Below are 13780 nucleotides of genomic sequence, written 5' to 3' on the forward strand. Positions count from 1 at the left end.
GTTTCAGCGCTGAATGACCTCATAGGGCCCAGCGCTTGGCCTCTGGCCTAAACTTCATATTCCAGCGGCACTGCTATAGAAACAAAATCCAAAGCATCTCTTAAACACACGAAGAGCTATTCCAAAGGTCTTATAGTTTTTCTCCTCGTCTTGAGATTACATCTTGATGAAAGCCTGGTAGAAAAACTTCGAAGGCACGAGAAGATATGTCAACCAGACGGTTTTTTTTCCCCTAGTGCTGGAGTTCCCCTAGGCGGGTTCTGCCTCCCAGTAAGACCCCCCCAAACGCAAAGAGAGGATAGACAGAGGATAGGCGAGTCCCTGGCATACAGGATGAGGATTAGGAAGAAATAACTACCCCGACAGGGAGAGAGAGAGAGAGACTCGCGTCGCCAGAGATATCTCTGAATATGAAAGGACGGATCTTAGGTATGCGTTATTTATTACAAATGGACGCAAGTAAATATATGCGTATGCTTATACGTACAAGCTCATAGCATTTTAATTGGATATTCAAAGAATACTGCATGTTTTTTCAGTAATTTTCCGGCTAATGATCAAGCACAGGAGTTCAGGAACGTGAAAGTGATATTTGAATTCAGAATCATTTTATATTGCTTTGTAAATACTCGGCTTCCTAGTCCTAATTATTACTGGGTGTTTGTAAACAGAAGAAAATGCGCACAAAACATGGGAAGACAAAGATTTTAAAAAAGGGGGAATGTAAAAAAAAAATCTTTGAGAATTCTTTGTAAGAAATAGAAAACTACAGACTTTAGATAACATGAAGCACGACAAACCTACTGTACATTATTACTGACTGATTAACTTTTAGTATTATTGTTTTATTTTATTGTGTATTAGAGAAAACTGGGCTTCGTTTTAGGGACCTTAATAAAAAAAAAACTTATTTCAGGCCTGTTTCTATTTGTACTAAATACTTTTAGGAAAATTTGATGTCCACACAAATGTCACTACACTAAAAATTCCTCTCAAGTTCATCCTGATCTGAGGATATATTCCATTTCTGACTTCGAATTTCTTACGTCAGTTGTGCGTTCTGTATGCACAAGACAATGCCACATCATCTTTTTGTTTTGTGGATTTACTCGTGATTTGACTTGGAAATGAGTATCAAAATCCTTACTAAACTCAGTGTACTGACGATCGTTATGTAAATGCGGTTCACCTGTTACTTCATAGGTGGGTTTAAGGTGCAGGACTGGAAATTCCTTGTCTTGTGCTGTCATCAAAGATGAGTTTGCTCTTACGGCTCACCTTCCCCTTGTGTCCAGATTACTGGGGGTGATCGTCATTGAAACTTGTTTCATCTACATTGCAGACGAACCTTCCCGTCGTGTCCAGGTAATTGTGGGTAATCGTCAAGGAAACTTGTTTCATTTACATTGCAGACGATTCTGTAAGGTAGTTACCGAGTTGTTGCTAAGGCACTCATAGTTCTCTTAACGAGCAAATCGGTGCTCTACAAAGGCCTTTAGTCCTTCATTATCCCCTGAAAATTTCTCGTTTCTATAACCACACAGTGATGTCTAGTTGATCCTGTAAAAGACGCCAAAGCTTACCGCCATTGTTATTTCAATATTGGTGTTGAAATCCTCCATTTTTGGTGTAACTTTCTGGTCTAGTAGCCAGACCTAACTTTCATAGGTCTAGAACCGATGGGTAGTGGTGAATTTCACACTGACTTCATCCCAAAGCTGCGGAGTGCAAATATTTAATCTGCAAACTTGTACAGCTTTGGAGCTTTGTGTGTTGTTGCAATCACTTGCAGCACTGCAAAACCGAGGCGTATGATGAGCTTCTCCCTTCTCAGCAAAGGATATGAATAAGGCTTTTGTCCAAAGCATACTCCATAGTTAGATGTGGACGAACTTTTGTAAATGATACCAACACTGTCTGATCTTAAGCATTAAAGGTCATAATTTATTAAGACTGACTGACCCAAGTAGTTACACACACACCTACACACACACACACACACACACACACACACACACACACACACACACACACACACACACACACATATATATATATATATATATATATATATATATATATATATATACACATACATACACATATATATCTTATGACAGGACAATACCCCTGTAACATTGCTGTGCACAGACCAGCTGAATCTAAGGCCATTCTCACCCATTCTCACCTCATGTCTCGACCATCTTCCTCTCTGACGGAGTGTTGTTCTCCCTCTTTTGCCTGTTATTGTTACCTGTCAGGACACCTCTTCTCTCTTTCATACTCTCCTTCCCGGTGCTTTGCAATTTTATTTCTGATTTGGTTTTTCCTGACTCTTATAACCTTTCTACCTTTAAGAGGTGGAGTTATTACTTCTCTTGTAGTTAATTCCTTTTCCTTCTTTTATATTTTCTTTTGGGCACAAGAGAGAAATGGCCTTAGGCCGGCCATTTCACCAGACAGTCCACTTGAAAAGAATGTTTAACTCGTTTCACAAAAATCATGAGCTGAAGATTTCCACGCGATTTTAGTTCGCAATCTTAAGATTTTTTTGTAATGCCTAACGAGGGAGGCAGTGCTCCGGAAAAGCAGTGGTTCCTTGTGGAACGACTGGGGGATGAGATCTTAGTGGTAAATAATAAGAGGTCTGTTCACCTTGTGATCTTACAGAAACTCTCAAATAAACGGCATTGAGAAAACGCCTTCTTCCCGCGTCTGTCTTCTCGGAACTTGAGGCGGAAAATGAAAGGGTCTTTCTCGTGAGCATTATCACGACCACTGTGCGATGAGTCATACGTCTCTCTCTCTCTCTCTCTCTCTCTCTCTCTCTCTCTCTCTCTCTCTCTCTCTCTCTCTCTATATATATATATATATATATATATATATATATATATATATATATATATATATATATATATATATATATATATATATATATATATATATATATATATATATATATATATATATATATATATATATATATATATATATATATATATATATATATATATATATATATATATATATATATATATATATATATATATACACACACACACACAGTTGAAGGATGGCTCAGAATTCGGCTGCTACGTCACTCCTGTTGACACTTTCTTCGTAATCGTCTTAAACGCTGTTTGGAGGAAGGTTTTATCAATCAGATCTGAATCCCAGGCTCCTTTTGAAAGGTTCATCGTATTTCTTTCCCCTAATCGGTGCTTATTCTGCCAGCTGGCTTTTGAACCGACAATTGCTGCTATAAATTATGCGTGGCATATTCCAGTTTATTCTATGATTATGATTATTTATGTGGTTAAAAATAGCTGAGCTCTGTTGGCCATACCTGACTGAACGTTTGCGTTGTACTAATCTTTGGGAGAGTGATTTGCCCGTAAATCCGTTGTAGGATTGGTCACAGTCGAGGCGAGGGATTTCGTATACTGTGTCTTTGGGGACTGGCTTTTGTTGGACGTTATTTAGGGATTTGGCTGAGGTATTTGGGTAGGTAAAAACAAAAGGGTCAGAGTTTCCAAGTGTCTCTGTGTCAACGTCTTAATCCTGTCCAGTTGTGGGATTTTGATTTTATTGTTGGGCGCCTGTGTGTGTGTGTGTTCCTCTCTCTCTCTCTCTCTCTCTCTCTCTCTCTCTCTCTCTCTCTCTCTCTCTCTCTCTCTCTCTCCTCACCCTAAGAATAAAAGCATCAATGTAACCGCTGATAGCCTGTGCCTTTCTCAGTGGCCAATAAACTGAAGTCAAATACGTCAAATTCGTGAGTGTCTTTGACAGGACAGAAAAAATGCTCCTATGACATCAGAACTCGTCTGGGTATACAAATTTCACGAACGAAACCTGTATATCCAAAGAGACAATCTAATAAAAATATATATCATAAAAAAGGGAATCGAGTGGATATTGCTTTTTCGGTAATAAAAGCGTTTTAAAAAATGCATTCTCATCAGTATAATTTGAATAAGTTATTCAGAGTCACGGAAACACTCGTATTCTGCTTGAAGCGAAGGTGCAATGCATTGATACCCTAAAACAATTCACCTTGTGTTTTGATCATTCGTTTATATTTTTATGCATTTACTTATTAATTTATTACTTTATCTTTTTTTCTTCCCAGTTCTAATAATTGATGTGATCTTTCTGTGTTTCATATTATCTTCTGTAAGTTCTTTGAAATGAACGCCGTAATATTCTTTGGAAGCATGAATTTCAAGTCAATGGCCCCTATTTGCTTGTTCCATAAGTATAGTTCATCTTCTGAATAATAATAATAATAATAATAATAATAATAATAATAATATAATAATAATAATAATAATAATATACTGCAAGGTACTGAGGCATTGTGTAATCACTCTATGATAAATGAGAGCACTAAGAATATGTAGACCTATGCTAACCGACTACTGAAGGTTCAAGGTCAACTAAGACAGTTCTTGGGACGTGTTATCTTCTGAATAATAATAATAATAATAATAATAATAATAATAATAATAATAATAATAATAATAATAATAATAATAATAAGGGCAACACTGGTGTTTCACCAGCTTCTCGCACACCGCAGGACTTCTACACATGGCTACACGACAGCCTTCACACTTCCTTCCCCGGAGCTCAAAAACCGCGGGAAAAAGTCTTGTGTGTCCCCGTCTGAAATTCTTCAGCATTCCGGGTAGGTGAGGGTCGTGATATTAAGTCATTTTGGCCTCAGTATCTCTGTAAATGCAAAATAATCGTGAGTAGAATGAGGGAATAATTATACGTTTTCTAGCGTCACAACTGCAGTGGTCACTGACGCCGCTACCGATTGAAATGTTATGTTTCTTGTAATTTTAACTCTTTGGTATTTACAGTACATAAATAAACCGATTCTTTGTATACGTTTTGTGTAGAATTTCTGAATGTAAAAATGTGAATATGAAACTTGGTGTAGAGCTGTCAGAGACCAAGTGGTCTTCATTTCACTAATTTTCGCTCATTATTAAAAAACCCGTTAGTAAGTATGGTGTACAGAATTTAAAATCGTCTTGGGTGGTTGAATATATTCCATCCATCGCTGTTTTTTTTAAAACCAAGGCTTTATATAATTTCAAAAGTGTTTTGCGATCTGGCCCCCTTGGTGCATAGGCTAGTACTTTTAAAAGGTTCAAAGCATCTGAGAATATGACTTTGAGAGTTTTGGAATGATAGACCCATGCATGTCTTCTACTGTAAACATGAGTTCCGTTGTCATTTGGTGTATACTGTACAACTGAGTTTCGATGTGCGCCCAAATACGGCAGAAACCCACTGTTACTCTTTTACATGCAGAGGAACTTAAAACCGTTCAGCCAAGTAAATAATATTATTATTTAGGAGTCGAATTTTCCTTTCAACCATCGCCATTCTTGTTCCAGCAAATGATACACAAAGGTCTTCTATACAAAAGGTGAAACGGGTATCAGTTGGGATGATAGAGGACATCCCATTCCCAGCAAAACAAAATTTAATGTCTTATTGAAATACACCACCTTGGGGAACTCCGTTTCCATGCCATTTTCTCTCAGACCGAATATCTCCTGCTCTGACCGAGGAAAAATGGCAAATTGCCTCTCCGTCCAGAATGACGACTGTTTTCAAGTATTCTATGTCTCCAGACAGTTTCATGTGCCTTTAAAAGCTCAGAAGAGGCAGTAACGTGATGCTGTGGGAGGCAAATCTTTCACATATAGAGCAATCAGTTCGATTCAGCGAATCACTTGTTTGGCGAATTCTCCTAAAACGATTTACTTGGTTGATTCTGGCGCTTGGGCAGCTATTTGTGGCTGGTGGATTGTCTTGCGCACCGCAGGTCGCTATCCTACGCCAGGTGGTGACCATATAACCAATGGTCTGTCTTGGAATGTAATATAGCCTCTGTGCTGTGACATTACCAAGGCCTGGGTTCGAGTTTCCATGCTGGAAGAAGGTACACACAGACAGTCTTTCCTTTGGTTATTTTTAATAATACTGATTTAATGTAAGTATATAATATATATATATATGTGTGTGTGTGTATATATATATATATATATATATATATATATATATATATATATATATATATATATATATATACACAGTATTGCAAAACCAGGCATTTCGCAAACTGCTTAGGGGCTAGTACTAAACACGGCGAAACAGTGACTTACCTACACTGCTTTGCCGTGTTTAGTACTAGCCCCTGGGGGAGTCAAATGTATTTGCTGTGTTTAGTACCTTTAGCCCCTGAGCGATCAAATGTCCCTAAGTGCGCTTCACTGTCTGCCTGAAATTTCAGGCAGTTCATTGAAAATACCTGATTTTACTTTATCTGCCTGTAAAATATATATAAAATATATATATATATATATATATATATATATATATATATATATATATATACTGTATATATATATATATACATACCAAATTCACTCAACCTAATAGCCACTAATTTATATCCATCAAATATAACCACCAAATGCCTGAACGACTTTTCAGTAACGCTGACAATATATTATGTAAATGTATATATATCTCAAAATATGAGCCCATAAAAATGTCAAAATGTAGAAAGTATAGGCTATATTTCAGAGACCAAAGTGTCTCTCTCCTCAGGCAAATAGTGAATGAGAAAAAGCTACAAAAAGCAGTATTTATACCAGAAGGTCCATAGGTCAGATATTAAGAAGATTAAAAGAGAAATTTTCAAGTGCCTTGACGTAACGGCTGACCTATGGTTACCTTCAGATATTAACTCTGCTTTTTCTGTAATTTTGTCTACTATTTGCCTGAGGAGAGAGACATGGTCTCTGAAAATGTAACCTTACTTTCCAAATTTTGGTGTTTTTATGGGCTTCTTATATTTGATGGAACCTCTGTTTTAACAGAAAATGTTTACAGTCATATATACTTTGTGTGTGTGTGTATATATATATATATATATATATATATATATATATATATATATATATATATATATATATGTGTGTGTGTGTGTGTGTATGTATAGAGAGAGAGAGAGAGAGAGAGAGTGTGAGTGAGTGTAGGCAGAGAGATTCATGTATTTATTCTTGTTTTCAGTCAATTTAGCTTACGATTTTTATGTCCTGTCAAGTTTTCTCTCATGGTTTGACGGTGTGGGGAAGGATTGTTTTATCTCTGCGTCAGGAGTCCTCATTATTTTTAACTTCTTCCATCTTCGTTACTTGCGTATGATACCAGGGCTGTAGTCCCGTTCGCTCTAATAAGACTCTATAAATAAATGACTGAAGAAATAAAAAAAAAATGTTAGACCTATGTTCACCTAATCTCATTACTTAAAAAAATGTTAGACCTGTGTTCACCTAGTCTCATTACTTGATCTTTCCATATATTCATACATATCAAGCCCTACATTTACCTGGTTTAGTACCAAACCACCTTCCTGGCTAAAACTCGAGGACTTCCATGCACATTACTTACCAAAATGACAGAAAGTTCTTGTAGGATTTTAAAGCGGTGTAATTATTCCACTTCGAGGAATGGTTTACGCCTTGGTTCAGGAAATAACTTTGGGGGAGGGCGGGAGGGGACTGTAAAAGATGGTGAACAACACCTGAAAGAGATCTGTGTTCTCGATTAACTTTTCGTCATCACTTCCGCAACGAGAGAGAGAGAGAGAGAGAGAGAGAGAGAGAGAGAGAGAGAGAGAGAGAGAGAAGGATAATGGCGCAGCGGTGGTATACAGTACATTTAAGTCATTGGGACAAAAGTTCTCTGTTGCCGTCAACATCCACACACCTTGCGTCTTGCTCTCTTCGTCATGTCCCAAGAGAGAAAGAAAGAACATTTACAAATACATTTATATTACCGAAGAGGCTTCCCGTACATGTGTGTAAGGTTAGTAGATAGATAAAATATACAACTGAGGATGAAAGTCAATCGCTTGGACCTACGAGGTCATTCAGCGCTTAAATGGAAAATGACCGTAGGAAGGTTTAGGTGTAACAGGAGGAAAACCCCGCAGCTGCACTATGAAAAATATGAACGCGGTTACAGTAAAAGGAAAGAAAGAGCTTGCATCTAGGTGCCGAATGGCCGCTGCATAAAGGCCCATAAATAATGCCCACAGTGCACCATGCGAGGTGCACTGACGGCTCTACCCCCTCCCCCTACGGAGACGTGCGTGTAAGGTTAGGGACTAATTATTCCGTTGAACACCTGTCCCATCTGGAGCCCCTTCGTTCAAAGCCTCATCTGCTGATAACGAGCAGTTGTTTAAGTGGTCTGTCAACATCACCGCTGGGCTGAACCCGCCTAATTTGTTGGAAGGCTCGTTTTCACATCGATCACCAACCACTTCACATCTTTGCCTAACCCACTTGCGATTTATGAAGGTGTTACGCCTTCTCATGAGTTTCCAATTAATATCTGAAGTATCTGGTGTCTGCCTTTGTTTGATGCTGATTCTGCCAAGAGATGGCAGGCATTGGTTAAGCGTGCACTCCTCATCTGTTTTGTTTTCGACAGTAAATAGTCTTTAGTACGAGTCCCAATTTCAACATTCTCCCAATATACGTCTGAGCTCTTTGAAAATATCAAGAGGGGACTAAATTGTTTTTCTTTCTTTGAGAGAGAGAGAGAGAGAGAGAGAGAGAGAGAGAGAGAGAGAGAGAGAGAGAGAGAGAGAGAGAGAGAGAGAGAGAGAGAGAGAGCTATATAAGCAGACATTTCTTTGGAAGAGAGAGAGAGGAGGGCTATATAAGCAGACATTTCTTTGGAAGAGAGAGAGAGAGAGAGAGGCAGGCTGTATAAGACATTTCTTTGGAAGAGAGAGAGAGGAGGGTTATATAAGCACACATTTCTTTGAAAGAGAGAGAGAGAAAAAGAGAGAGGGGGCACTATATAAGCATCCATTCCTTTGGAAGAGAGAGAGAGAGAGAGGCAGGCTATATAAGCAGACATTTCTTTGGAAGAGAGAGAGAGAGAGAGCAAACATCTGACACTGAATGAAAACGTTCAGTGAATGACAAACGACTGAGTGACTGACATGATGTGACTGGCGTTGCCTTGACAGACGTCACCAATGCCAATGCCAAGTCAATAGGCAGCAAGATGAACGCCATATGTAGCCCGTTTTTTCCTCTCACTTACCTTCATTACTGAGGAAGGTCAGTGACACCAAAAGGCTCTGCCATGCAATACTTCTCATATGATGTTTCAGGTCTTTAAAACGTTTCAGATAATCAGTGATTTGCGTCTGAAGGAAAGTCTGCATTGGGAGACACTGATCAAATCACCTGTGTTTTAGAAAGTTTAAGCCTTTCACGGCTTTTGAGAACCAATCAGGACTTAAAAGAAGATGAAAGCTCCAGACACCTTGTGAATCATCTTGTTACTCACCGAGAGGAATGTAAATCCACTTTCGTTGAATCGAGCGTTGCCCTTTTGAAATTAGAGCAACAATACTAATAATAATGATAATAATGGATTATAGTTTTTGGTGTCTAACAAGCAACTGTTGAATAAAAGTGTAAAGACGATACCTCTGTACTAATGAACATGCCAATAAGATCAGATGTTGCAATCTCTATATTAATCCAGCTAATTAATGCTTGATTGTCAACAATTACAGCTCGTAAAGTATTGTTAGCAAAGCTCCTATGCAAAAAGAATGGAATGATTTCAATGAATTTAGAATACCTGAAGCTTTTCTTAAAAACATTCGAAGTGATTAAACTAGTAATGTTTTGCACTGAACATTTTGAATTGAATTGCATAGAGAACTTAGGCCAAAGGCCAAACACTGGACCTATGAGGTCATTCAGTGCTGAAACGGAAATTGACAGTAAAAGTTGTATTGGGGGGAAAACCTTGCAGTTGCACTGTGAGTCAATCGTTAGGAGAGGGTGGAAAGTAAGATGGAAGAAAGAGAATATGAAAGGAGGTACAGTAAAGGAACGAAAGGAGTTGCAGCTGAGGCGAGTACGCTGCAAAAGATCTCATAAATGCCTACATTGCACCGCATGAGGTGCACTGACGGCAATATCCTCGTATGGGGGCACTGAACATTTTAATAACCACATACCTGAAGTTTACTCAAAATTCCACACTCCGACCTCTTAAGGGTCCTACGGCTTGCAAGTTTAAGCACAAAAATTGCAGGTTTTCGTTACGATATTTACGGAGTACCCTAACCAAATATGAAGTGCAAATTTTCATCTGGTGGTTGTGCAACAGCAAACAAACTGGCCTTGTACTTTGATAGTCTTCAAACTCTTCACAAGATGGGAAGAGCTTGAGGACCATTACTTCCCAAATAATTTAGGTGAAAAAAGCACAATGCATTTCTGGTATTTAAAACAAAACACAAGCAGATTTCTATTTCTAAAACCGATTATCTTGCACCGGTGGGATGAAGCCTTTCCGAACAAACGAAAATTTTGTCATCTTCATTTTTCCTCCTCCCTCCGTTAGTGTGTCCTCCCCTGGACCTCTTCGTTGTCCAAAACAGGAACTGTAGAGGTACAAGTGCTTAAGCTAACTTAAAAGTCATCTCCAATGGTTGCAACCTAGGCAGTACTTATCTTCAAGAAACCAAGTTTAAGTGATGAAGTTCGTAACCCTGGTTTCAATGATAAAATGTACAGGTGTACACAAATATTGCCCATTCAGCTGTGTAGCATTCACTGCTGTCTTTGAAAATAGTGTTGCAAGCTGTTACATATTGCTTCTTTTCATAAAATGAGTGACATTTTGTTCCATATACCTTTCTCCCATTCTTCATTTTAGTTAAGGGGACGAAACTAAAATTCAGCCTCCCACTCCATTTTTATCGTAGAGATTTCAGTGCCCGGAATCCTATAACAGGGGTTCTGTTATAGAATAAATGATCGATAAAAACAATGTTTATTTGCAAGTCAGAGAGACAGGAATCAACTAACCTATCAGTGTATTGTAGAGGGTAGCAGTGCCTCAATGTGCTCATTGTGATGAGTTGTTATCTGCATACTTTGGGGCACTGCTCCAAGTACATTGACCAGCGACAAAATTTCCATCTTGACAGAAAACCCTTGTCTGAAATTTTGGATGATGCAGACATTTCTGCACTCTGTCAGTTAAGACAATATCATTTTTGCAGTTTTAATTGCTCAACTACTTTATTCCTCAAATGTATATTTTTTTTAACTTATTTTCTTGATGTGCATATTTTCATTTACCTAATTTACTGTCATAATTCATTTTTTAACATAAGCCTACTGAAAAGAGTATAACTTGAGGCAAGCTAAGTGAAATGAATTTTTTCAAAATATTCGTCCTTTCATATCATATCATCCCACTAATTTGTTGTTCAGTGATGGATATTTTAGGGCTCCAGTGCTTGGGCTCTTCCCAAGTTCATTACATCCATCCATTCTGTTAGCAATTGAACTTAAATCACATGACTCTAAATCAGTGATTGCTCAGTTTACCAAATTTTTTTCTTATCTAGTTGTGGTGGGCAAAAATTGAAAGGGGCCATACTAGTGGTGCCCTCTTCATCTGACCTACACCTCAACATCTTATTGTGTTCATAGGAGGTCCTTACATGATTAACAAGGCCTTTATAAACTGTTTCATTTGCCAAACATTCTACGACACTATTACAAGGTTCAGGTATAAGTCTCAACTCCTTATCACTAAAAAGGTCTAATTCCCAAACCTTGCTCACTGTGTCACCTTCCTCATAAGCTTAGTTTACATTTTCTTACAACAAGAAAGCCCTTGTACCTAGATAGCTACTCATGTACGTGGAACTAATTGTAGCTGGGTTCAAACAAATGACACTTTTCAGACTAAAGTCAGTTTTAAAGCATGTACCTCTTGTATAAATTCTAGACAACACAAAGAGAGACTTAACTACACCTATTACCACTAGAGGCACTGACTTCAGAGCTTGGCACATGTAAACTGACAAGTTTGAATTAAAAATAGATTTAAGTTTTAAATATCTCATATGTACTGTGTAAATCTAAACAGACAAATTTGTACAAGGCAACATATTTCTCCCTTAAATTATGTTATTTTTATAACAAATATATTGTGATAAAGAAAAATTAAGTAATATTCAATATTTATTTAAAATATTAGTACTAATACACTGACAAAATACACTACTGTGAAGATTCTAATGAAACTCCTTTATAAAACCAATATAAAATATGTATTGCTTAACAATTTACTATTCCGTGTAACACTGGAATCCAATTGCACAACCTACCACATATTGTATTGCTTTCTATAAAAACACCTGAACATCAAACTTTAAAAAAGAGATCACAGTTCCACTTAATATAATGGTTTTCATTTAATTTACAACTATCTATAACTACTTCAAAATTAGGTGTAATGAGGCTACAAAATTTAACATAGTGTACTTCTAAGTGACCTAAATTAAGCTTTTCAACCACTATAAAACTGAGTTTTATCAAAAAGAAAATAAACCTTTTTTGTGTTAAATTACATGAATTTTGAACTGGACCAACATATGATCACAACCATTCAGCATGAAAACTACAGTATTATCAAAATATCGTAATCTCATGAGTTACCAAAATGGGTAAACAAAGTCAGTATGATGTACCTGTTAAAATACTTGTCAGTGTGATGTACCTGTTAAAATACTTATTTAAATGTACTAAAGGGTTTTCAAGAGCCAGCTTGGTTCTACTTTTCAATATCTTTGTACATTTAAAAAAAAAAAAGGTGTCAACAGATACATTACTACGGATTTGGTTTACATTATAGCACGATAAAATACACTTCATTACAACTCTGTTAATCACGTAGACGAATTATTTTGTGGCTGAAAAACCTCGGGTCCCAGGAATAAAAGTCCTCCGCTGTACATGCTCCTGAGATACTAACACACTCCTCTCATTCCTTTGTGACAAGATCCATTCCCAGGATTATGATCAATTTTCATTCGTGTTTCTGTATTTTCATTACGTGTCTTTCTGGCCAGAAATAAGGTTGATTCTATTCTGGTATATGCCCTGGCACCATTGTACATTCTGAGGGGGTTGTGGTAAGCACACTTCAAGTCTGCACGTTCTGTCTTGTTTTAAACCCTTCACATACATATTTTGCCTTCAGGTATCATTGTCAATTCTGAAAGATAAAGTTTCTAATTTTCTTTGAGATCCTACCTTTGTCAAGTTAGCAGGCTAGCTTCTGTTCTTGCAATCTTACAATTCATTGTGTGTTTTGTATCAAATTAGTTTTTCTTTCATGTGTATTCTGACTGTTTCATTACCTTGCTCTTTTGATGGTCATAATATATTTTGTAATTGAAGAGTATTTTTGTGTCATTTTTTAGTGCTTGTGTTTTTCCTGCATTTTTTTTTTTTGCATGCAGCATACTCACCAGGATCTCAGTATATATGTTTGTAATAATTTTATGTTGTCTGTAGACATAGATTTCTTGCATTCTCTGCAGCTTATGCCAAAGGACAGTTGTTTTTAATACAGGTAACCTGTGTAATATACCCATAAGAGAACCAAATCACACTGAGCCTCCATGACATTAACTGAGGCCCCTGATTCTACATTCTCGATCCTCAGATCCACAATAGAAGTCTTTTGAACACTAACCTTTTACATCATTTGCTTCTCTTGCTAGATTTTCCAGCATACCAGGGCTTATGTTACCACCTTTCAGCATGGAGGACTGTTAGTCTATCAGTTAGACAGAAGTACCTTGGACATACTTACGCTGCAGCAGGACAAGGCTGCTTTCTCACAA

General features: G+C 37.4%; 1 protein-coding gene across 1 annotated transcript in view; it reads left to right on the forward strand.

Moving 5' to 3' along the window:
• LOC136852318 (sterol carrier protein 2-like) overlaps nucleotides 1-13780 on the forward strand; it is a 236860-nt gene that overhangs the window by 159271 nt on the left and 63809 nt on the right. The window lies entirely within an intron of this gene.

This window comes from Macrobrachium rosenbergii, chromosome 25, assembly GCF_040412425.1.
Source record: "Macrobrachium rosenbergii isolate ZJJX-2024 chromosome 25, ASM4041242v1, whole genome shotgun sequence".
NCBI classification, from domain to species: Eukaryota; Metazoa; Arthropoda; class Malacostraca; order Decapoda; family Palaemonidae; genus Macrobrachium; species Macrobrachium rosenbergii.